Source organism: Miniopterus natalensis, chromosome 1 (assembly GCF_054644295.1).
Source record: "Miniopterus natalensis isolate mMinNat1 chromosome 1, mMinNat1.hap1, whole genome shotgun sequence".
Lineage (NCBI taxonomy): Eukaryota > Metazoa > Chordata > Mammalia > Chiroptera > Miniopteridae > Miniopterus > Miniopterus natalensis.
This window is the reverse complement of record NC_142081.1, coordinates 35,219,233-35,241,740: the sequence shown is the minus strand read 5'-3', so window position 1 is coordinate 35,241,740 and position 22,508 is coordinate 35,219,233. Positions and strand designations below refer to the sequence as shown.

At 39.1% G+C, this 22,508-nt stretch overlaps 1 long non-coding RNA gene across 2 annotated transcripts in view; it reads right to left on the bottom strand.

The window, feature by feature from the left end:
• Positions 1 to 8,642: 8,642 nt before the first annotated feature.
• Positions 8,643 to 22,508, bottom strand: part of LOC148094082 (uncharacterized) — a 112,089-nt gene continuing 98,223 nt past the window's right edge. For both annotated transcript variants that reach the window (XR_015714031.1, XR_015714030.1), the window contains one exon: positions 8,643 to 8,935. This is a non-coding gene — a long non-coding RNA (uncharacterized LOC148094082). The remainder of the gene's footprint in view (positions 8,936 to 22,508) is intronic.

Genomic DNA, 22,508 nt, shown 5'->3' with positions numbered 1-22,508 from the left:
TGCCTGGCCACATAGCACCTGCTTTAGTTAAAATAGACAGTGAGAGTCCAAGGTAAACTTGTGACAGTGCAATAAGCTCTTAGATTTATATTCTCTTGGAAAACTAGCAATCAGTTAAACCATATTTGAGGCCCAGAGCACAGACCACCAAGCATAATAGTTTCACAGTTCTCTTATTAGAAGCATCTGGAGAAATTGTGTAGGGGGCGGGGGGCAAGGATGAGAGAGGAATATGGGGAAATATTTATTTATTTTTTCTCAAATTAAGAGGCACCAGGACACATTTGAGGTTCTAGATGTTTTTGTTTCTTCACTGATTTTTTTTCTGTGTCTCATAATGGTCTCCTAAAGGCATGATCATTTCTTACATCTCTTTAGCTTCATTTTTCTCTGGCTGCTTTTCCTTCTGAATGAATTTTATGGAAAATTTAGGTTTGGGACAGGATTTGGATAGTCTTTTCTGTCCTGTCTTGGATGGGCAGCTAATCAGTCATGTGTACTGTGTGAATTGCTGATTCTCCATTTCAGTTTCCTCTTTTGCTATAAAGGGAGAGAACCAGAAGACAGTCTTTAAAAATCTCCTTCTTCTCCCTCTAAGAACTATTTTGCCATTGAGACAAGGCCAGTCGGATGAAGGAAGTCCACATCCAACCCAAGGCCTCTCTCAGGATCGCCGCAACCTGGGGACAGCCCTTCTTCTGGGCTCGCGCCCTTCCTACTCAGTACCATCACCACACCCAATCACTCTAGGTGCTTATGACGCTTTTACAGGCCTGTCTTTTCTACCAGAATGGGAAATGCTTGATTTAGGGGCCATATGTTTTTCATCTTTGCTTACCTAATCCAATTTCAGGATGCAACACCCAGGGGCTGTATGTCCTAGTGGTTAGGAGCACGGGCTCTTGCCCTGAGTGGGTGGGATCTTGGTACAGCCAACTGACAGGGTGTACGGCCTTTGGAAAATTGCTTATATTCTCTATGCCTCTGTTTCTTCGCCTATGAAATGAGGAGAAAAATAATAGTTATTACTTTGTGGTTGAATTAAACAAGGCTAGAGCACTGAGAGCAATGAGTAAGTACTCTAAAAAATATTAGCTTCTTTTCAGGAACTGACAGATACTAGATATTCAGTAAAAGTTTGAAAAAAGGAATAAGTTCACCAAAATAGGAGGTTACCTGAGAATAGATTGATTATAGAAATATACATACAGAATTTGTGGGGAATACAATGTTGAATGAGACACCATCCATGCCAGTATGAAAATTACAGCCTACAAGGGAAATTAAGACATGCACATGGGTAATTACAATACTAGATAGAATCTGATAAATACTCTGTAAAAAGCAACAAAGTCTAGCAGGAGTTAGGAGGAGAGGAGAGGTGATTTCCAACAGAGGGGATCAGTAAAGGCTGCATGGCTGAGCTTGATATATCTTTCAACAGAATAAAACAGTGTTTACACAATATCTGATCCAGCATCTCCCCCAACCTTCTCCCCCCTGGAGATTAGTAGATTAACAAAAATCTTTCCTTACAATACCTAGAAACTGAGATTTAGAAAGTCAAATTTGCATCTTGTCTGGGGCTAGTAACTTAAAGTTATTATGTTCTTGAACAAGGACAGGGGATGGGTACCCCCAAAAGGGTTGTCTGCAGTTTTGTGCAACCAGAAAACTGTGGCTGCCAAGTACCAGAGGCATATGCATGAGCGTAACACCAGGAGAGCAGCCAAGGCCCCACTTGGGCTGCTTCTATTGTTTGTCTAAAGTGGATGTTTTTCCAAGCAAACTGCATTGTGTTCCAAAAGGAGATCCATCATACTTGTCTTTGTGGTTACAGAGGAGGAATCAGAATGATGGGGTGATGGGTGCTTGGGCCAAGGAAAAGATGCTCCAGCTCAGAGGGTCCTCCTTTGCCAGGTCCTTTTCAAGAACACGAACATCTTGGAATGGAATGGAACAGCTGACCTTGAAGGAACCCATCCCCAGGGTTTGACTCTCAGGGAGTTTCAGACACTTGGGAAACCCAACGCAGCCACTGGGAACTTTCACCAGGGCTACACAGAGTGCAGAACCAGTTTACATTTCTCCAGTGATGTAAAGGCTTCTCAAACTCTGGAGCATTAAATCACATTTTGGGAGTTTGGGCAATTCTGGGATATATATCCATGTTTCCAATCCCCCCAAATATATGCACTCCTAACTGCATCAGGGTTGTTAAGTATTTTTCTGAAAGTAAAAACTGTAATTGAAATTTGAGCCAAAATACAATACCTATCCTTAAAAGTTTTTTTGTTGTTTTGGGTTTTTTAAAATTTTTCAATAGCTCTATATTTGAAATCATGACCCTTGTTTTCCATTGTCTCAACACACTTGACTGGATTCAAATCACCAAATCTGAGTCAAGTGCAGAATTACAAGTACTTGCCTCGTACCACTCCCTAGAGTATCTCCAGGGTCTTCAGAGTGCACCAGCGCCGCTCCTTTGCTGAGCCCTCGCCCTGTCTCACTGCGGCTCCCTGGGGCAGGTTAATCTCAGGCAGCGACTCCCCAAGCTGCCCCTCCCACCATTTCAACAGATTCCCTGTCCCACCTCTTTCCTCCTTTCCTTGCAGTTCTAGAAGAGGATGACCCCTGTCTCTCCAGAAAGACTGACCTCCATGGCTACTTTAGTTGTGAGTCTCTTCTTCCTATAGAGTTCTGCCTCTCAGTCCTCTGTTCTCTCCCAGACAGCACCTTTTCCAGCTCTTTCTCCTCAGACCTAGAACATATTCCTATGTCTGTCTATTTCTTAAAAGGTTATAATCTCATTATCATCATCATTTCCAGCAGCTATCATTTACTGATGATCATATACCAGGCACTGTGCTAAGAACTTTATGTTATAATTTCATTTAAGCCTCAAAATAATATTACAAATTAAAAAATATTTCTGTCCTTACAAGTTCAAAGCTCACCTCCTGGGATGGGTTGTCTGATTCTACTGTTCAGTTACTTAGTCCAATCCTCTCTGTTTACTATGACCTGCTTTCTGTTTTCATGTCTGTCTTCTAAAACCATTCCTACAAGTGTCTCCAGATAAAACTGAACCCCCCTCTTCAAACACCCTCCTTCTCCCTACAGATTCTTGGACCACTTCACATTCCAATAACCCATTTCTCCCCGATTACTGCCTTATAAACCCATGCAAGTTTATTTTTAGAACCCTTCCTTCTCTGACTCTGTTGGGCTGTTAATACTTCGATGGTTGAATCTCACCAAAGATATCTCAACTGTCACTCAGACCTAAGCATTATTTCAAATTTCTCTTCAACCCAATAAGACACCACTTTCCAAAGGTCATACACAAATATCTTTAGTAATCCTATGTTTATATACATGAATTTTAGGAAAACATGTAAATTGTCCATCAAATTTAAGATTCCATGAATATTGCTGCTTAAGAACTATTTAAGATTTAAAAATGATTGATCAGAGAAATATTAGGTAAATAAGAGTGTGATTATACAGCGATAGAGAACAAAAATTATGACAGTAACAAATTATGAAAACTTATAGAACATTTTGTTCTGTTGTCAAGAAGTAAATAGCCCCCAAATTCCTAATTACCATCTCCTCTTTCTCTGTCTAAATTCTTTTACCTTACTTGTTATACTCAGTGATATCCTCTAACTTCTCAGTCACTGAAATAACCCACACCTCTCTACTTTCTTCATTCTTTCTATCCAGTCTGTCTCCAAGTTTTGCCAGACCTTCTGCAATCATATTTTTAATCCTCTAGTCAAAACCCTACTCAGTAAGTTATTCAAACACCACCCCCACCTGTCATCCAGCAAAAGTTCTTCTAGAGCCATTTTAAATTATATACCAAGTAAAAGAAAAAATGTGTAGTTGCATATACAACTGCTGTTCCCGCCCTAATTTCCAGTGCATGGAAACTGGAGAAGGCCAGTTACAGGAAGGGTCAATAGCTAGGGAGGTAAGTTTGCAGGATAAGGCTGTCTCAGGCTTCTGACAGTAATGTCAGAACAAGTCAGACTGCAGCTCTTTCCCAAATGCACGCCCTCAGCTAGTTTCCCAGAGCCTGCCTCCATCACGCCCGTCGTCCACATCTGTCTCCTGAGTGACCTCTCACCGCCACCACCTTCCTCCACCGCCAGTCTGAAGCTTAGCCTGAGACCCCCCTTAACCGGCTCCTCCATATCCACCCCTCTCCCAGACTTGGTCGTCACATCCTGTGGAGCTCCCACCCCACTGGCGTCCACTTTTCTAAAGTTGTTTTCTTTATCTCGCGGTGATCTCTGTATCTGACATCATTTCTCCCACGGTTCTCAGAAGGCTGCTTCTACCTGTGGTCTGTTCCAACTCTCTCCACCTCCTACCTAGAGCTTCGGACCACGATTTGGTTCCACTCAGCCAACGCCACTGAAGCATGCCCTGTCCCCTTACACCAGCCTCGTCACGGGCTTCAGATTCCTACCAACCTCCCAACACACTCTCACCCTCCTAAAGGCTGCTAGAACGTCGCTGAGTTTTCCTTGTCATCTTATTCCAGGCCACTGCCTTCGATGAGTTTAATATCCAGCACCCATGACCTTTTTCTTTCTTCGTAACCCTCCTGTCGCGTGGCATCACTGACTCGGTCCTCCCGAAATCCAAGCCCCGCGTCGCTTTCACGGCGCTCTTGTTCTGATGCTTCCCTTTCACCCTGGACACTGCTTCTCCGTCTCCTTCTCTAGCTCTTCCTCCTTCTCCATTCGCTAAATTAAGGTGTCCTCTGTTTTTGTTTTGTTTTTAATATGTCTTTATTGATTTCAGAGAGAGGAAGGGAGAGGGAAAGAGAGAGAAACATCAATAATGACAGAGCCATTGATCGGCTGCCTCCTGCGTGCCCGACTGGGGATCGAGCCCGCAGCCCGGGCATGTGCCCTGACCGGGAATCGAACCCCGATCTCCTGGATCCTAGGTCGATGCTCAACCACTGGGCCATGCTGGCCAGGTGTGTCCTCTGTTCTTAATGACTTTGTTCTTATTTCCGTTTTTATCTTTACCCTCTAGAAATCTCATCTACTCCAATAAATCTAACCTGATAAAACTCTACACTGATAGTCATTTTCATCTGCCTGGCGAGTAGTTCCCTCTATGTGTATTTTTGGAGCCTAACATAAAATCAATTCCTCTCTCCCCTCCTGGTTTCCCTATTTCTATTAGTGGTACATTTTTCAATTATACAAGTTTACAAACTGCTTCTCTTCTCTCCCTGGACACGCCTATAAATTCCTGTCAATTGTATTCTTATTTTACCTTTCAACTGGTCTCTCTCTTTTTTTTTTTTTTTTTTTATTGTAAGGTGAATATTATTATTCCTATGAGGTGAATATCACTGTCTTCATTTTCCAAGTTTGGAGGTTAAGTATTTTCCCAGTGCTAGATATCCAGTAAGCGACAGTGGGACAGGGTTAAAATTCAGCTCAGTCTTAAGTGAGAACCTGGGCTTTGTCTTCTCATAAAACTGCTTCTTGAAAATAAGAATAATATAAAATATGTGTAATTAGAAATAAATAAATTTTATAATTTTTCTTCTGTTCTGTAAAGCCTAGATTGACTAATTGAGACCTTATTTCCAAAAAGCCAAGTCTACACACATACTAATTGCAGAAGCAACTTAGAGTGAGGTTGGACAGTATCAACTTTGGAATATTGAGTTTATGCACTTCCCAGCTCCACACACCAGTGGAGTAAATGCTGGCAAGCTGCCCAACGTCTCTGTGCCTTGCTTTCCGTGTCTGTAATAGTAGTGCTTGCCTCCTGCAGCTATTGGGAGGCCTACAGGAAACCTAATGTGGACAAGGTATTTGGCAAATACCGAGTGCTCAGATATGCAACACAAATTATACATTTAACTGGCTTTGGATGAGCAGGTTTTCATAAGTGAAAGATACCTCCCGGGCAGGGAAAGGCCCTGGAAGATACACAGATATGGGAGGATCCAAGCACAGGAAACAGGAAGTTACCAACACACATGAATCAGCAAAACCAATATTAGACTCACACATGGGATATTTGGGTCTGTTCACGCATTGTATAAAGCCAAGCATACAGTTCGTTTCACCAAACATTTATTGAGTATTTCCTAAGTGCCATGCTACTAACAAAATGATTCACAGCCGATGTCTGACTACATCCTATGACTTGCGCTTCCGATCTCCAAGTGCTTACAAATAAATCAGTCTAATTCAAATGAACCTAGTCACATGCGTACGTGAAAAATGTAATCTAATCTCATAACATAAATATCACTCATATCCATGGCCTTATACCCTTTCTCTCAAGTCTCAATCCTAACATCTTATCTCATAATCGCTATCCAAGTTGGATGACTGTTCTCTCCTTTCCAATGGCCTTTGGGTGTCCCCCTCAGTCAGCACTGCATTCTATGACAGTAGCCATCCTTCTTCTTACCTGTCATTATATAGCCACTTTTCCTTCTTTTCCAAGCCAGTAAAATTTCCCATTTTCCTTTTTATTAGGCGTAAGTGCCTACCAACTACCAACTTCAATTTATCAGCTCCCTCTTCTCTTCACTGCCTTTGGTTATAACCAACCTTCTTATTAGTCCACTTAAACCTTTCCCTATTTATTCACAAATACTGCCTCCTACGCGACCTACTCTCAATGATTTACCCATCGGACTTCTCAAATCAAAGCTCTACATATTTCTCTTCCTCCACAAAGTCCTCCAGGATTAAAGCAAAAATTAGATAAAACTTTCCTCACTCCAATAACCTACTAGGACGTCCATTCACCTTAAACGAGAAACACTTCACTCAGCAATCCACTGAAATACTGACTTTTAAACTTGGTGGGCTTTCTATTTTACTGTCACATCATTGCTCATTTGTTGGACACTCCATCTGGCTTCTTATGAAATTATCTCAGGAGACTATGATCTCTCTTGGGCAGTGAGCATCTGAAGCATTGTTTCCTCACTAGTAATACCTCCTAACTCTATGTGCCATAAAGTCACTCTCAGAGGGTCTCATTTCTGCCAACTTCTGAATGGGGCTTGAGGTGTGGACATGGCAGAAAGAAGAGATGGCACCAAATATCTGAATATACTAAATATGCTTGAGTATTAGGCAAAGTTTCCCCCAAAATATAATCGCTTTTAAAAAAGAGTCATCTCTTACCCTGGCCAGTGTGGCCCAGTTGGTTGGAGCTTCATCCTGTACACCAAAAGATCAAAGGTTTGATTCCTGGTCAGGGCACATACCCTGGCTGCAGGTTCCATCCCCTGCCAGGGTGTGTATGGAAGGCAATCAGTCAGTGTTTCTCTCTCTCTCTCTCTTTCTCTCTCTCCCTCTGTGAAATCAGTAAGAACATATCCTTGAGTGAGGATTTAAAAAAAAAAGTTATCTCATAGTATGTGCCAAATATCTTATATCATGGGGATGCTCTCTCAATTACTTTATTCTGAACAATAAAACACCACAGGATGGGGGGACCCATTAGGTTGAAACAGCCTTAATCAATGCTAGTTTTGGAAGCTTGTAGGAGTTACTGATATGAGCAGCTTTTTAAAGAAAAAATACTATAGGTTTAGTCATTGTTCTTGGTTATTTGACAATTTCTCATGTTGGATATCATGTGAAATGAGACTTTCAAGATTCACTTAAGTGCTTTTATTCTGGGGACCACGGGGAGATTTTTTAAAAATTCTAATATTGTGCAAATGGGTACATGTGGCTGGGGTAAAATTTGTAGTACAGTATTACACACTCGGATTCAAAAAGTGAAATAGAAGTGATGGCAACAGGCTCTAAAAAACTGTATGAGGTGATTCAAAAATAGCTCTAGTGATGATGAAGTTTCTGCTGCTTCTCCCCTCTCTCCAAGATTCATGCAAAGAACTCAAGTAAAAATTGTCAGATGTGAACTCAAGAAATTGGTTCTAAAATAGTACATCAATATATATAAGATGTGATTGCAAGTATATATGTGAGATTAGATTAATAAATTAGAGAGCATTGGTAAACATTTAACTCATTAATATCCATTATACTTACCATATTTAATGTAGCCAGAAGGTTTATTTGGAGATTATATCATGAGAAAAATGATGTCTCACCATACTTGAGGTTGGTTTTACGTTTGGCCATTGGTGGGGTGCATGAATGCATGTGATGTGGGTGTAGGTAGGTTTGAATGGACAGACAACTGGCTGGGGGACTGGCTCAGGATAAAAGGCCGGTAATGTATTTTCTTACTATTTCAGAGCAACAGCATAAGCGTGTCCCGTGCTGAAAAGGATTGGGACACTCTGATCTAGAGGACAAGAACGAATTCATTTTAGTTCATCTTGTTCTATGAACTGCGAGTGCTCACTGAATATTATTCATTGATAGGATGTGCCATGAGGCTGTTTACGCACTATCTTTCTAATTAGTTACATAACACAAAAGAATGGAATCTGAAAAACACAAAAGGTGGAGAAATGTCCAGAATAGCAAAATCATGTGTGGTAGGTATTTAACCCTGTCTATCAGTTCCTCCAGCATTTGCTGAAACCCACTGTTGGGCTTTTTCCAAGCTGAGAAGCTTCTTTTGTTGAGCAATTTCAACGTATACTCACAGTTTGAACTGTTGCCAGCGAAAATTCTTGCATTAGACTCATGGCTGTCTGTTCCACCAAGACAAATAAGAACTGGCCCAACTCCTCATTTGAGTGCATTGTTCATGGTGCTGAGCAGTGATTTTCCATATCTGCCTGTCTTTGCGCTCACCCCAGGAGGAAGGGTGAGCCTGGTTTATTGAGTTCTCATTTCTCACAAAGCAGCAACATCTGGAGGGCTGAGCAGCTTGTTGGCAGGTCCAGCCCGAAGGAATTCAGCCATGGTTCCGATTGGCTCTTATCAGTAGGTGTCACTAAAGACAGCTTCAGAGACAGAAAAATAAATAGGCCAATTAAGCAAAGCCAAGAACAGACTCTTTTATAGCCATCTCTGCTCTTTTTATTGTTATTCCAACTGCAAAAGATTCAAATTATTCTCTGGCTTCTTTTTTTCCCTGCTGCAAATGAACATTTTTTCATTTTCCAAGTGCCTTCCTTTAGAGTTAGAGAGTGGGACATTTAATTAATACATGTATGTTGTGGTGCCTGATGTAGTGCATTAGCAAAATGAAAACAGACGGAGATTAACTCTAACACTTTACTGCAATGAAGCTACAGCCACCTGCTCATCTGCACACCGGCTAATGAAGGCATTGGCAGCTCCTTTCTCTCTGCAACGTGAGACATGAGGTACACACACATCCCACCCAGCCATGCCTATGTGTCCCCAGAGGATGCACGTATGAACCCGGTGTGAGACCACGTGTTTCTGATGAGGTCAGAGGGGAACGCCCAGGCCTCTTTCTAGAGAGGGGTTGTCCTCATTCACAAAGGCCACCATGCTCACCGGTTTCATTTTTAGGTGACTGACATTTTTCCACTTGCAAAGATATAAGCCTACTGGAGAACTCTAAATTTGATCTTCAAATCCAAGCAACATCATACATAGAGCGAACAGTTCACTGACATTCTGAATTAGTAGGTACCTCGTATATATTCATCCACAGTTATCTGAGAAAAACAAGTTGGTAACCATTCAAAGCATGAGTTTTGTTTGTAAAATTGACTGTGAACAGCACTAGGACATGGATCCCAGTGCTGACCCAATGCCTAGCACCTAGTAGGTATGCAGGCAATGCTGATGAAATGAATGAGGCACCTGCTAACTCAGAATATCAGTAAAGTGTTCTATGAGGATCATCTCTGCGGCCTCTGCCACCCTTTAAGAATGTGACATTGGCACACACTTTTGAGGGTGCTTTGATTCTTTCTGGTTTCAGGTATATTCCAACTACCTCAGGTAGGTAGATCCTTAGGATTGAAGACCAAACCAATGGCTTTTAGTTCCAAATTACTTACAATTACAAATGTAAAGACAAGTAATAACTAAAGATAATGATAATAATCACACATATCACTTGCTGAGCACTTACTCTGTGCCAGACTGAGTTCTACAAATTATTTCATGTACGCTCACCCCCAACTTATGAGATAGATGTGACTATTATCTCCATTTTACACCCAAGAAAACTGGGACCGAGCCTCTTCCAGTTATTTAAGGGGACGCAGTTAGAAAATTGAAGAGCCAGGTTTAAAACAGGTTTTTCTGACTCTGAACTGTTATTTTAACCAAGGACTTTACAACCTTCTTCTGACATGGAACTATTATTAACAAATCTTTATATAGGGGATGGAGGGCATTTGAGGAGAGGAAAGAAAGGGAGAGTAATCTACACTGTGGGATTTCTTACTGGGGTTTTGGTGTTTAATATATGCTGAGGGGAAAAGGTATTGCTTGTTTCCATGGCTGAGAATTATTTATTCTCACAGCACTGTCATCTAATCTCCAAGCTCAACAATTAATAACTAGTGGCCCTAATTTTCACTGTGAACATTCTTCTCTGGCATCTTTCTGCAATTTTAGACTCTCAAGTCCAAGTTACATGATGTCACTTTCATTTACTGGGTATAATTACTAAATTACAAAGGCCATAAATCCACATTCTTGAATTCTCCAAGTTACATGATGTCATTTTCATTTATTGGGTATAATCACTAAATTATAAAGGTCATAAATCCACATTCTTCTTTTTTCCAAAGAAATGGTTCTGTGAATTGAAATTTACGCACCAGAGCTCAGAACCCACTGGTCCAAGACTCCCCCACCTCTTCAGTCCTCTGCATAGAGCCTACAGAGACCTCTTCAATAAGAATGTCAAAAGCCAGCCTTACACTCCTGTTTCAGATTTAAAGTTTCCAAATCTAAAGGAGCATATATCAAGGTATTGCTTGCACATCTGAACAGATTTCATTATTCATAAACTACCAATATATTTAGTTTTTTAATGAGACTGTTTTTCCAGAAATACTTTCTCTTCTACCAAGGATAACATGTCCACAGCAGACATGCACATACCATCACATTTCAAAGAGCATCCCTTATCTATGATCCAGCTGAGGAATATCCTCGTGGAATTTTATTGGTAACAGGCTTATGCTCTGAAAGCTATCTTTAGAAGTTAATCCGAACGACATTTAAGAGTCATCCTGGTGGCAAGTGAGAGAAGAGCACTGAGTGGGTGGTTATCTCCCTTTTTGTCAAGATCTGTGATGTGTTTTATCCAGAGGAATCCAAATATAGGAAAAAATTCTGTAAAAGTATGTTTGTCAGTAATAACACAACAATTTAGAACAAGCTTTGGGAGGGCCCCTGATCCTTGAAGATTCATTTACAAAACCCAAATCTACAAATATCAAAGACCTATTAAGACTAGGATACTGTCTTGTACTGTAAAGAAGACGAAGAAAATAACATTATTTTTTCCTTCTTGGTTGGCACACAGTTAACATAAAAAGCAAGATGAGTGTCACAAAAGATTCAACTTTGAAGGAATGGAATCAGGAAAGGATTTTTTAGAGGTTGCATTTGAGATGGGTCTTTAAACATACGTAGAATTCATTGTTGAAAAATCAATAAAATGGAACAGCACTGGTCTAGAGTTTGGCCTGTGGGTTGTAAATTTGGGACCACTCACTCCAGCAGTAGCAGTAGAAGCCGTGGAAGCGAGTCGATCATCAGGAAACGGGGCATAGAGAAGACAGCCTTTTGGGGGGAAGTGGGCAAAATGCTGGAGGACGGTAACAGAGTATGGAAGAAGAACACGTGTGTGCTTTAGGATCACACAGCCCTAGAGTCAAACTCAGAGACCATCTTTTAATAGCTGTGTGACCTTCAAGAGTCTTTCTTGAGAATTAAATGAGATATATATATAAAGCAACTAGCACAATGCCTGCTATAAAGCAAGTCTCATAACTATGAGTTAATTTTAAAAAGCATTTCTGGTACTATTACCCATTCCTTCTGATTATCTCTATTATATTTTAAAGTTCATATTTTCAAAAATTCAATTTCTAAAATGATAGGTATACATATTGCAATATTTATATAAAAAGAAATGCCTGGTTTTAAAAGAAATTGATTTTTTTTTAATCAATGATTGTTCAGGAAAGCCTTTAATTACCAATCAACTATAATCATCTGAAAAGGCATAGTCTCAAATAACTCATGAGGAATGGTGGGGCTCATGGTTCTACTCTCGGGGATGCCACCTCCTGTCACAATTCTAGATATGTAGTAATTAAAATACAATGCATTCTTGAGCAGTCACACAAAAAGGATGAATCCACATGAAGCTGCAAAGTTGTACCGGTCTCCTGGCTCCCCAGTTATGTAACCTGAACAGCATAGATTATCACTGCTCACCCACCACAAGTTTAACTGGCCCTAAGCAAGTGGGCAGATCACTACTTTAAGTCACTGAGACTTGAAGCTCACCTATAAGAGTAGCCTGTCCCCACGAATAAGCCCTGGTGGTTTGTAAGAGGACTCATGGTTGTGCTAGAAATCGAGACATTCTCAGATGAGAGAAAAGTAAGAGAATCTGTCTCCAGCACAGCGAACGTAAACCAGTGATGGAAGAAAGTTCGCTAAATAGAAAGAAAATGATAAAAATAGAACCTTGGAACATTAAGAAGGAAGCAAGAACACAGTAAGCAAAAAATATGCATACATTGAATCGACTTTCCCCTCAGTTTTCTAAATCATGTTTGATGATGCCAGCAAAAGTTATAACACTGGCTGATGTGATTCTAAATTTATAGAGGAAATAGTTAAGACAATCACATTATAAATAGGGCAGGGTAAAGCAATGTCAAGGGAGGTGATGTTTTTACACTTTATCCAAACTTGTAAAATGTCGACAGCCATAGACTGCAATGATAAATTATGTATGATATACATATAATGTAAGGTGCACGTATCAACTTATGTCTACCACTTATAAACTATATAAACTATAACTTTATAGGCCTTAAAACTTTTAGATAAAAATCTTCAGAACATAGTGAAAAGAGTTCTTACACTTGACACTAAAAGCATAATCCATGAAAGGAAAAAATAAAGTGGACCTTATCAAAAACAAAAACCTTTGCTCTGCTTGAGACCCTGTTAAGATAATATAGACAAGAAGTGAACTTGGTGGAAATATTTGCAAATCACACATCCAACAAAGGATTAGTAGCTAGAAAATGTAAAAAAACTCAAAACTCAACAGTTAAAAAAAAAACAATTATAAAATGGACAAAGACATTGTCAGTTATTTCACTGAAGAAAATATACAGACGGCAAAGAAGCACATGAAAGGATACACAGCTTCATTTTGCATTAGGGAAATGCAAGTTAAACCACAATGAGATGTCACTACACATCTGTCAGAATGGCTGAAATAAGAAATACCGACAACACCGAATGTGGGTGAACTGTAACCTGTATGTGATTCCTGATATGAATGAACAATGGTACAGCCACTCAGGAAAACAGCTTGGCAGTTTCTTAAAAACTAAACGTTCAACTTTCATATGATTTGGCAATTGTTGCTCCTTGGCATTTATCCCAAAGATATGAAGACTTATGTTCACTCACAAATCTATACACAAACGTTCACAGCAGCCTTAGTCATAATAGCCCCAAACTGGACACAACACAGATGTCCTTCACCAGGTGAAAAGATGGACAAACTCTGATACAGACATGCCATGGAATATTACTCAGCAATAAAAAGGATCCGGCTACTAACACATGAAATAACTTGGGTGAATGTCTAGAGGATTATGTTCAGTGAAAATAAGCTAATCCCCCCAAATCACATATTGTATGATTCCATTTATATAACATTTTCAAGAGGACAAAAGTGTAGAAGTCAATTAGTGGTCACCTAGTGTCTAGGATAGTGGGTTATAGCTATAAAAGAGCAAAGTGAGGGAATCTTGTGGTCATAGAAATGTTCGGTATCTTGACTACATTAATGTAACAATCCTGGTTGTGATGTGGTACTATAATTTTGCAAGATGTTTCCATTGTAGAGACTAGGTAAAGTGTATAAGGAATTTCTGTATTATTTTTACAACTGCAGGTAAATTTACAATGATTTCAAAATTAAAAATTTAATTTAAAAAACTTCTTGCCTCAGTTATTCTTATATTTAGATGAGATTCAGTAGGTAATCACTATATATTTATAGGATATTTGGAAGATGGGAGGGAGAGAGGAAAGAAGGAAGAGAGGGAGAGAGGGGGACAGGAGGGAGGTTGGGACAGGAGAAAGAAGAGAGAAAATATAGAAATAGACCTTGCAAAAGATCATCTGGCCTTTCTTTGGAACAGCCTGGGGACAATGGAGGCAGAAAGAACAGCTGAGAGGTTCCAGTAGGGTTCTAGAAGGTGAAATATGATCTCTTGGAAAACAAAGGAAACTGCTCCCTTCGCAAATGAACTTACTCAGTGTGAGTAAGAATTCCTCTTGGCATGAAGTCCCTGGAGTGTCCAAGAAAAATTGATGGCCCACGGGGTATGATTTTGCAAATCTGAAAGTTAAAATGAAATCTCCTATCTGTTCCAGCACATGTGTGTCCTCGCAACACGATATTTATGATGTGAATTGGGCTGATTAAATCCATTTTAGGGTTCAGGGATCTGCACAAGCTAAATATCCCGGTTCTCAGGGAATGAAGAGCTTCATATTTCCAGGGCCCACTTAGCCTCACTGACATCAATAGGAAGCTGCTGGCGATAAGGAGAACTGGGCACCGGGGGCGTGGGGGTGAAGGACTTCGATGCGCACAGTTGAGTGTCAACCTGCATACGAGGCCCCTCAGCTACGACTCCGTGAAATGTCTCGGTGAGCCCCCACCCGGGACTTTCATACAAAGATCGTATTTACGAGAACGTTTGACATGAGAAGCTTCTCAAAGTGAGTGAACACAGAATGATGGATGCTAGAGAGAGCGTAAACCTCATCCTGGAGCCTGGAGGAAGGCAGCGTTCCTGCTAGAGACTAAGAAAGAAAGAGTAAACGAGGCAGTGGCTGAGACTTGATGCTGAAACCCAAAATCATTACATATGCCAAGCCCGAATCTCATCCAAACTTTATAGAGTAAAGCACAATAGGAAGAATGATGATCCTCCTGCAAATACAGCTCTGGGAGGCCCTATGTCACCTGATGGCAAGAGCCCAGTCCCCAAAACACAAACATACCAGTTTTTAAAGGAGACAAAGAAAGGTCCGTGCAGTGTGTCATCCTCTCTCTGGGCAACTCCCATTGCACTGGTTTTGAATACTCCACAGACCTAGCAAATCTTTGGGTGAGGACTCTCCAACAGAGCTGGACCTGTCAGGCTGTTTACTCTTTATTAATATCACGCAGGAATTACAGTATGAGGCCAAATAATGATGTAAAACCCAAAAGGAGGAATGCTGCTAATTGCCAAATTTGTTATGGAATTATCACATTTTCTGTTTCAGTGCTAAGCTCTCCCTGAATGAAAGCTCAAAAAAAAAAAAAAAAAGCCCATAGATCAATGTCAGGCACAAAGGTTTGAGGTCGAGAAAACTCAGAAAGCGAGCTTGCAAACTTGGGCATTGGATCCTTAAAATAGACACCTTCGAGGGGAACAATCAGTATAAACGTATTTGCTGTGGAGCATAGTAATGAACTAATTTCTGCATATAAACTCAAAGGCATCATGCATGTCTGGTGGCAAAAATCTGGTTCTTTTCTAAAGATGTGGGCAAGTCTTTTATTAAGATTCATTTCCCTCGTGACCTTCAACCTGTCACTGCTTCCTTTCTGCCTTTCATGTTCTCTCACTTTGACGCAAGTCAAAATACTGTCTTGCTATACTGCTGACATTTTATTTTAGGTAACTGTAGAGTTTAACTTTGCTCACCACCGTTCTTAACATATGGAAACAATTAATTCATTTTCTTTGCCATCATTAGGCTAGGAATCCCAGATATTCTCAATGTAACTTCATCATAGATTTCCCCTAACTAATTACATAATATCTAAGCCATTTTCTTAAAAGTAAAACTTGCTGGTTAAGAAATAAAGAATGGCATTGCTTATAATAAACTCTGCATGCTACACTGTAATTTAAACTGTACTGTTATGTATGGAGAAGGGCTGAAAGTTTAGAGTTACTCCCCTTGGCAAACATTTTTTTTAAGGATTGCTTAAATAAGCAGTACAGAAACCAGATGTCATTTGGTAAGAGTATCTGAATGACCAAAAATTTGCTGTCTGGGTATTTTTTTCCTTTATAAAAACAAGAAAAATTCTTTGGATTTATATCATATTTAGCAGCTGTGAAACAGTGCAAACATCTGTTTGTACCTATGGGGAGCTGACCCGCGGGGTCCTCATCTCTTAATCACCGAGCATCGAGCCAGTCTCACATGCACAGTTTATTGTTTTCTTTGCCGTTGCCTCCCGCACTTCAAAGTTTTCATATGCTCATGTTCTATTGGCAGAATGGAGGAACTAATCCATTCATTATAAGACCAGATGATTAGAATTTTTTGAGACATGATCACAGCATTCTCTCCACCCGGCCTGTGCCCAGAAACACATTCACATTTGCCTCTAAATCCATTTTGGAGTGTCTACGCTTACTCCAAATAATGCAAGATTTATGAGCCTCCAGCAAGATCATAGTAGCGCATAGACTGGACTGCACAAGGCCTGCAGTCACCCTTTGGGGCCACGATCTTTAAAAAGTCATTTTAAAATAATTTGTTCCTTTTTATATGCATATGGACATTACCTTCACTCTGAGTTGGAAGTTTTCTATTAGATTTTTGCTACATTTTTAAAAAAGAGCAATAATAACAAAAACAAGACAAAAAAGCCCCACCACACTTGCACACCCAGGGAATATCAGCTTCTAAAGGCCAACATTTTTACTGCACTTTATAAATAGGGAAAGTACGCTGGATTGGAATCGAAGCTTGCCAGGCCAGATCAGCTGCTTTATTTATACATTCTTTTTTTTCTTTTTTACATCAAGTCTGCCAAATAAAGCATTCCTATTGCAAAAAAGTAGGAATCGGCCTCATTTTTACATATTAAAAATACTAATTAAAACAAAGTCTCCTTCTAATGACTTCCATTACAAACAAAAGATATATGTTAATTATGAGGATAACCCATCATAAAAATGCTCTATTAATAGGGTGATAAAAATTTTCCCGTAATAACTGATTCTTGATCAATGAATGCCTTTGGTGGCCCCTGGTCCTGTAACTGACATTCTCTACACTGTGTGCTATTTGCATTGCCCTGTGGAAACAAAGAGGAGGTCTTGTTATAGCTGCTGTCTTCTCACCATGTGGAAGTTCTACTTTATTGATTTCTCTGTTTCAAACATTCCAACTGCCCCCACAGGGCGGAGTGGGAAGAGGAGATACCCAAGAAATTAAAGCCATAGGAATATCCAGGGACTTGAAGAAGGACGCTAAGGTAAAAACCACATGCACAACACCTCCCTTTACATCCTGCTGGGTTCAAAGCTCTTCTTGTAACTCGATGACACACTAAAGACTAGACCTTGGGTTGGTCTCATCTTTATAAGCAGTAGAGTCTAATGTACATATTCTGAACCTGGGATCCATAAAACAGACTAATTCCCAAGGTACCTATAGGTGTTCCTGGGAAAAGAAGATTCCATGCTCAATTAAATTTGGGAAATATTTATAGAATGCCTCCTTTTTTGAATAAAGACAAGGCCTTTGGGCAAATTAAAGGCTCTGAGAACTACTACAGTAAAGGCATGTCATATTGTTATTGTAAAACATTAGAAATAATTTAAGACATAAAAAGATGTAAAGAATAATGAAATAAACACATGTACACACCTAGCATCTTAACAAAGAAATATTACAAGTACAATGGAAGCTTCTGTGTGTCTTTCCCTCATTATATCCCTTCCATCACTCAGAAGTAACAACATTCCGAATGTAGATTGTTTCTATGCATTTATTATTTCCATATATTCCTAAACAATGAATAATTTTGTTTTTTTAGGTTTTCTAAAAATGGTATAATATTCTAGGTGTAATTGCTAATTCTTTAGGGGGGCTCAACACTCATGAGGCTCATGAGACTTTAACATACGTAGCTCTAGTTTGTGGTTATTTTCCTCTGCTGAATAATATTTCATTGTATGAATGATCACAATTTACCCATCCAGTCTCCTGTTGAACATTTAGACTGTTTCTTTCTTTTTTTCAGTTATAAACAGGATTGGTATTGGTGTACGAATAGACAGAGTAAAAAAAAGGGGAGGGAATAAATGGACAGAAACAGGTTAACACACGCATGGAAATCTCACACATGATGGAGATGACTCCTGAAGGCTGGTTACCAAATAGTGCAGGGACAATAATTTATATATGTGGGGGAAAATTAGATCCTTACCTCACACCATATCTCCCAGTCAGTTCCAGATATATTATTGGTTTTAGGTACAGATATAAATGTCAAAAAACCAAAATATTAATTTTCTAGTAGAAAATATATGAGAATATATGGGAGTAGGGAGGAATCCCTAAAACCAAACCTTGCAAGCTTAAACATTAAAAAAATTTAAAAATCAGTCTATTGTTTAATTTAAAACTTCTATTCATCAAAAACTACTGTAAAACATAGGAAATATAGTCAATAATACTATAATAACTATGTATAGTGTCAAATGGTGACTAGACTTATTGCGGTGAGCACTTTATAAGGTATATAAATGTCATATAATTATGCTGTACACCTGAAACTAATATAATATTGTATGTCAACTATACTTCAATAAAAAAAACAGAAGAAAAAAAAAGATGCTGTAAAAAAGTAAAAAGACAAGGCCCAGAATGAGCAAAGATACTTATAAACCACATAACTCATAAAGGACTCGGATCCAAATATATTTTAAAATACTCTAAATTTTACTTAAACCAGCATTTAAAAAATCATTTGACCTTTATATAAAGGAACACCTGCTGACATCTATGAAAAAAAGCTTCCCTGAGTACAATTTGGAAAATTTTTATATTATGGAAATGTATGAAATTTGGAAAAACTTCAACTCTTTACCCAGCTCTTCATTCCTCAGCAATGTGACACAAAAACACTGACTGCTCTGGGCCTTGGTGTTTAACTTGTAATGTGAAATTAGCCCTATCCTTAGTTCACAAAACTATCAAATAGCATAGAATCTGGAAACTGTACTAAGGGTTATAGCTTGAGCGTCCTGTAAGCACCTCTCAGAAATCCTTTAACCTCACCAACAGTAGCAAGAGATACTACTGAGATACAGAATTGATTGGCTAGAGAAAATCAATTCTGGCAAATTCTGTCGGAAAGATTTTCTATTCCTATATGTCTTCTCACGGTATTTATTCTGTTTCTCACTACCAAATACTACCATTGTAGATAGCAAAGACAAAAGACAAACTACGCTGGGCTGGAATTTGACAAGACTATATTTTAAATTTTGGTTATTTAACTATTTCCTGTAATCTACACATAGGCCAGACACATACGGACACAACAAAAACCTCATGGAAAATAAGCCGCATGAGAGTTTGAAACACATATAAAAGAAGTTAAAACAATTTTATCCATATTTATGACTCCAAAGTAGTCCCACTTAACTGAGGAAAACCATTTCAATGAAGAGACGAATGTGATACAGTGTTATTCTTCAACATTAACCCCGGCGCCTGTGGCGATGCCATTCTTAACTGGGATTTGCATGGTACTTCTGTTTGTCCTGCCGCCGAGAAAGAGAATACAAACGTTTATGTGGAAAACCATTTTTGTGCACAGCACAAGAGCAGAAACCTCCTTTGCGTGTTAAAACATCATTTTTTTATCCACTTAAAAATCTTTTCAGAAATGGAAAGCTATATTATGTAATACCAAAGTAGAAAAGGAAATATGAAGAAACCTCGTAATTCAGAGATTGGAGACTAATTGAAGCGTTATGATAAGAAACAAGCTTAGGATAAGTGGTGGGCTTATTTTAAGTTCTATAAATTAACTTTGCACTTCAGTTTCCAGAAATATCACAAACTAGAATTAAGAGATATTTTTGTGTTTAAAAAAATGGTGAATAAAATATACTAAATATTTTATTTTAAAAAAACTAAGGGGCTGCAAAGGTTAAAATGAAGTAGGAATTCTCTGAGGTTAGTGAGCACTAATAACTTTTATCCTAAGGATACCTACTGAAACTTGACCTTCCATTTTGATAACCTTCTGCAAAGGTCTCTCTTGTTTCTACATGTTTTGTGAAAAAGGCACTAGCTACCATTTGTTTTAAACTATCTTTTCCAGATTGTTTGTTTACTGAGCAGCCTTGAAGATAGAGATAGTGTCTCCTTCCAGAGCAAAAGCAGGCATGCTTAAATGGTTATTATAAAAGATTCGAGTTCCCTAAGTTCAGAGCTTCTGTCTAATAATACAACTCACTGAATGTATAGAGGTAATCTGAAACCCCTTATGTCACCTTGTGGGGACTGAGGCTTGGGAACCAGTGCAAAATGTGACACTCTTGCTATTCCCATCGCAATAAGGAGATTGCAAAAAAGATTTTTAAAAAGATTTTAAAAACTTAAGATTTAAGATAAAAAAACTAAGACTGCAAAGGACTGCAACCTTCTAGAAATAAACCCACTGTGCAGAAGGGATAGCAAGGAAACTTGGTACTGGCTGAAGGAGGCAAATCACCCATAAGAATTCATAACCATCAGCTCTCCATCACATGGGCATTTGGACCAATTTTATCAATGTATATGGTTCTAAAGAAACCATAAATGGAGAATTTAATTTGAAGGTCACATATCAGCCATAACCCCTATGTGACTAGCAAGTATATAAAAAATTCAATATTAATCCAGGCCTTACAGAATCCCTAATGTTTCAAAAATCAAAACATACTGGGAAACAAAGTACCATAGGTAAAAACAAGTAGATACAACAGACAGCAAAATCAAACCCACAAAGATACAGTAACCATCACAAAATAGTAAATAACTTCGTTTAATATGTTTGAGTAAATAAAAGAGAGGCTGTAAAATGTAAAAAGAATGAAGAAATAATATAAAAATTTTCAAGAGCATTTTCAAAAGAAACAATGAAACCAATAGAAAAATAAACAAAAAAGACTAGAAGTAAAAACTCAATTCAAAGGTGAAACAGTATTAGACTTCACTGGAGATAACTACTAAATTGAAAGATAAATATAAAAAAATACAGAAATGAGAGGCCAAGAGAAGGAAAATGTAAAATAAAAGTTAAGAGAAAATGGAGGATAACATGAGAAAATACATGTGTCTAATTGCCAGAAATATTACAGAGAATGGGGAGTAAACAACTTTCGAAGACATAATAACATAATTTTCCAAAACTGTTACAAGTTGTCATTTCTTGGATTCAGAAAGCCCAACAAATCACAAGCAAGAAAAACAAAAAGACATATACTCCTAGACATATGATTGTGATACTTAATACAAAAGACAAAAAATGTTCTTTAAATGAGCCATCGAGAAAGGAAATATTATCTAAAACTGAACAACAATTAGATTGATAGTCCTTTCTTCTCAACAGCCACAATGTCACGGAACAGTAGAATGATTTATCTACTGTACTAAAAGAAAATAACCCTCAATCTAAAATTCTATACTCAATAAATTATCTTATTAGAACAAAGAAAAAAATAAACTTTTCTCAGATTTACCCAAAACAAAACAAAAACAGATTTGTTACCTTGCACCCTGTAGAAGTCACTAAAAAAAAAAAAAAAAAAAAAAAAAAAATCTACATTGTTTATTTTAGAAGGAAAACAATGGAAAGTGTGAGATGTGACAGAATGTTGAGAAAAGATATTATTAAATCCGTGGGAAGATCGAAATCAATGGTCCTTCGCCTAGAGCAATTTCCCCCCCGCAGGCAACATATGACGATATTTGAAGACATTTTTATGTGACAACTTGGGGAGGGGGAGGCTGTTGGCATCTAGAGGCGAGGCATGTTGCCGGGCACCCTGCAGCTCACAGAACAGCGCCCCCCGCAGGCTTCTCGGCCGGCGCGTCCGCCTGGCCGAGGCCGAGAGGGCCGAGGGGGCCGGGCTGCCTGGCGGGCTGGCGCCGAGCCGAGCCGCAGGCACACAGTGCGCCAGCCAGGCGGGCATCCGAGCGCTCGCGCGAAGAGCTTTGTCTGACCGGGACGGAGGGGAAGCCCCTGGTTATCCGTAAGCTTTGGTAGGCTAAGTGACCATATTAAAACACTAAAGGCGACGGCTACACGGACCCGCTTTAGAAGTTACTTTTTCTAACCCAGTAGAAGGAGGCTGCAGGGTGAGAGTCAAGAGAAAAACAATACAGAGGAAGCATGAAAGGGAAAGACCTCTAAAAATGGGGGGGGGGGGGGGGGGGGGAGAGTACGTAGCTCAGCAGACGGAAATGCCAGTGCATCAGGAAGCCAAATAATTATACACGGGCGAAAACTCTCCG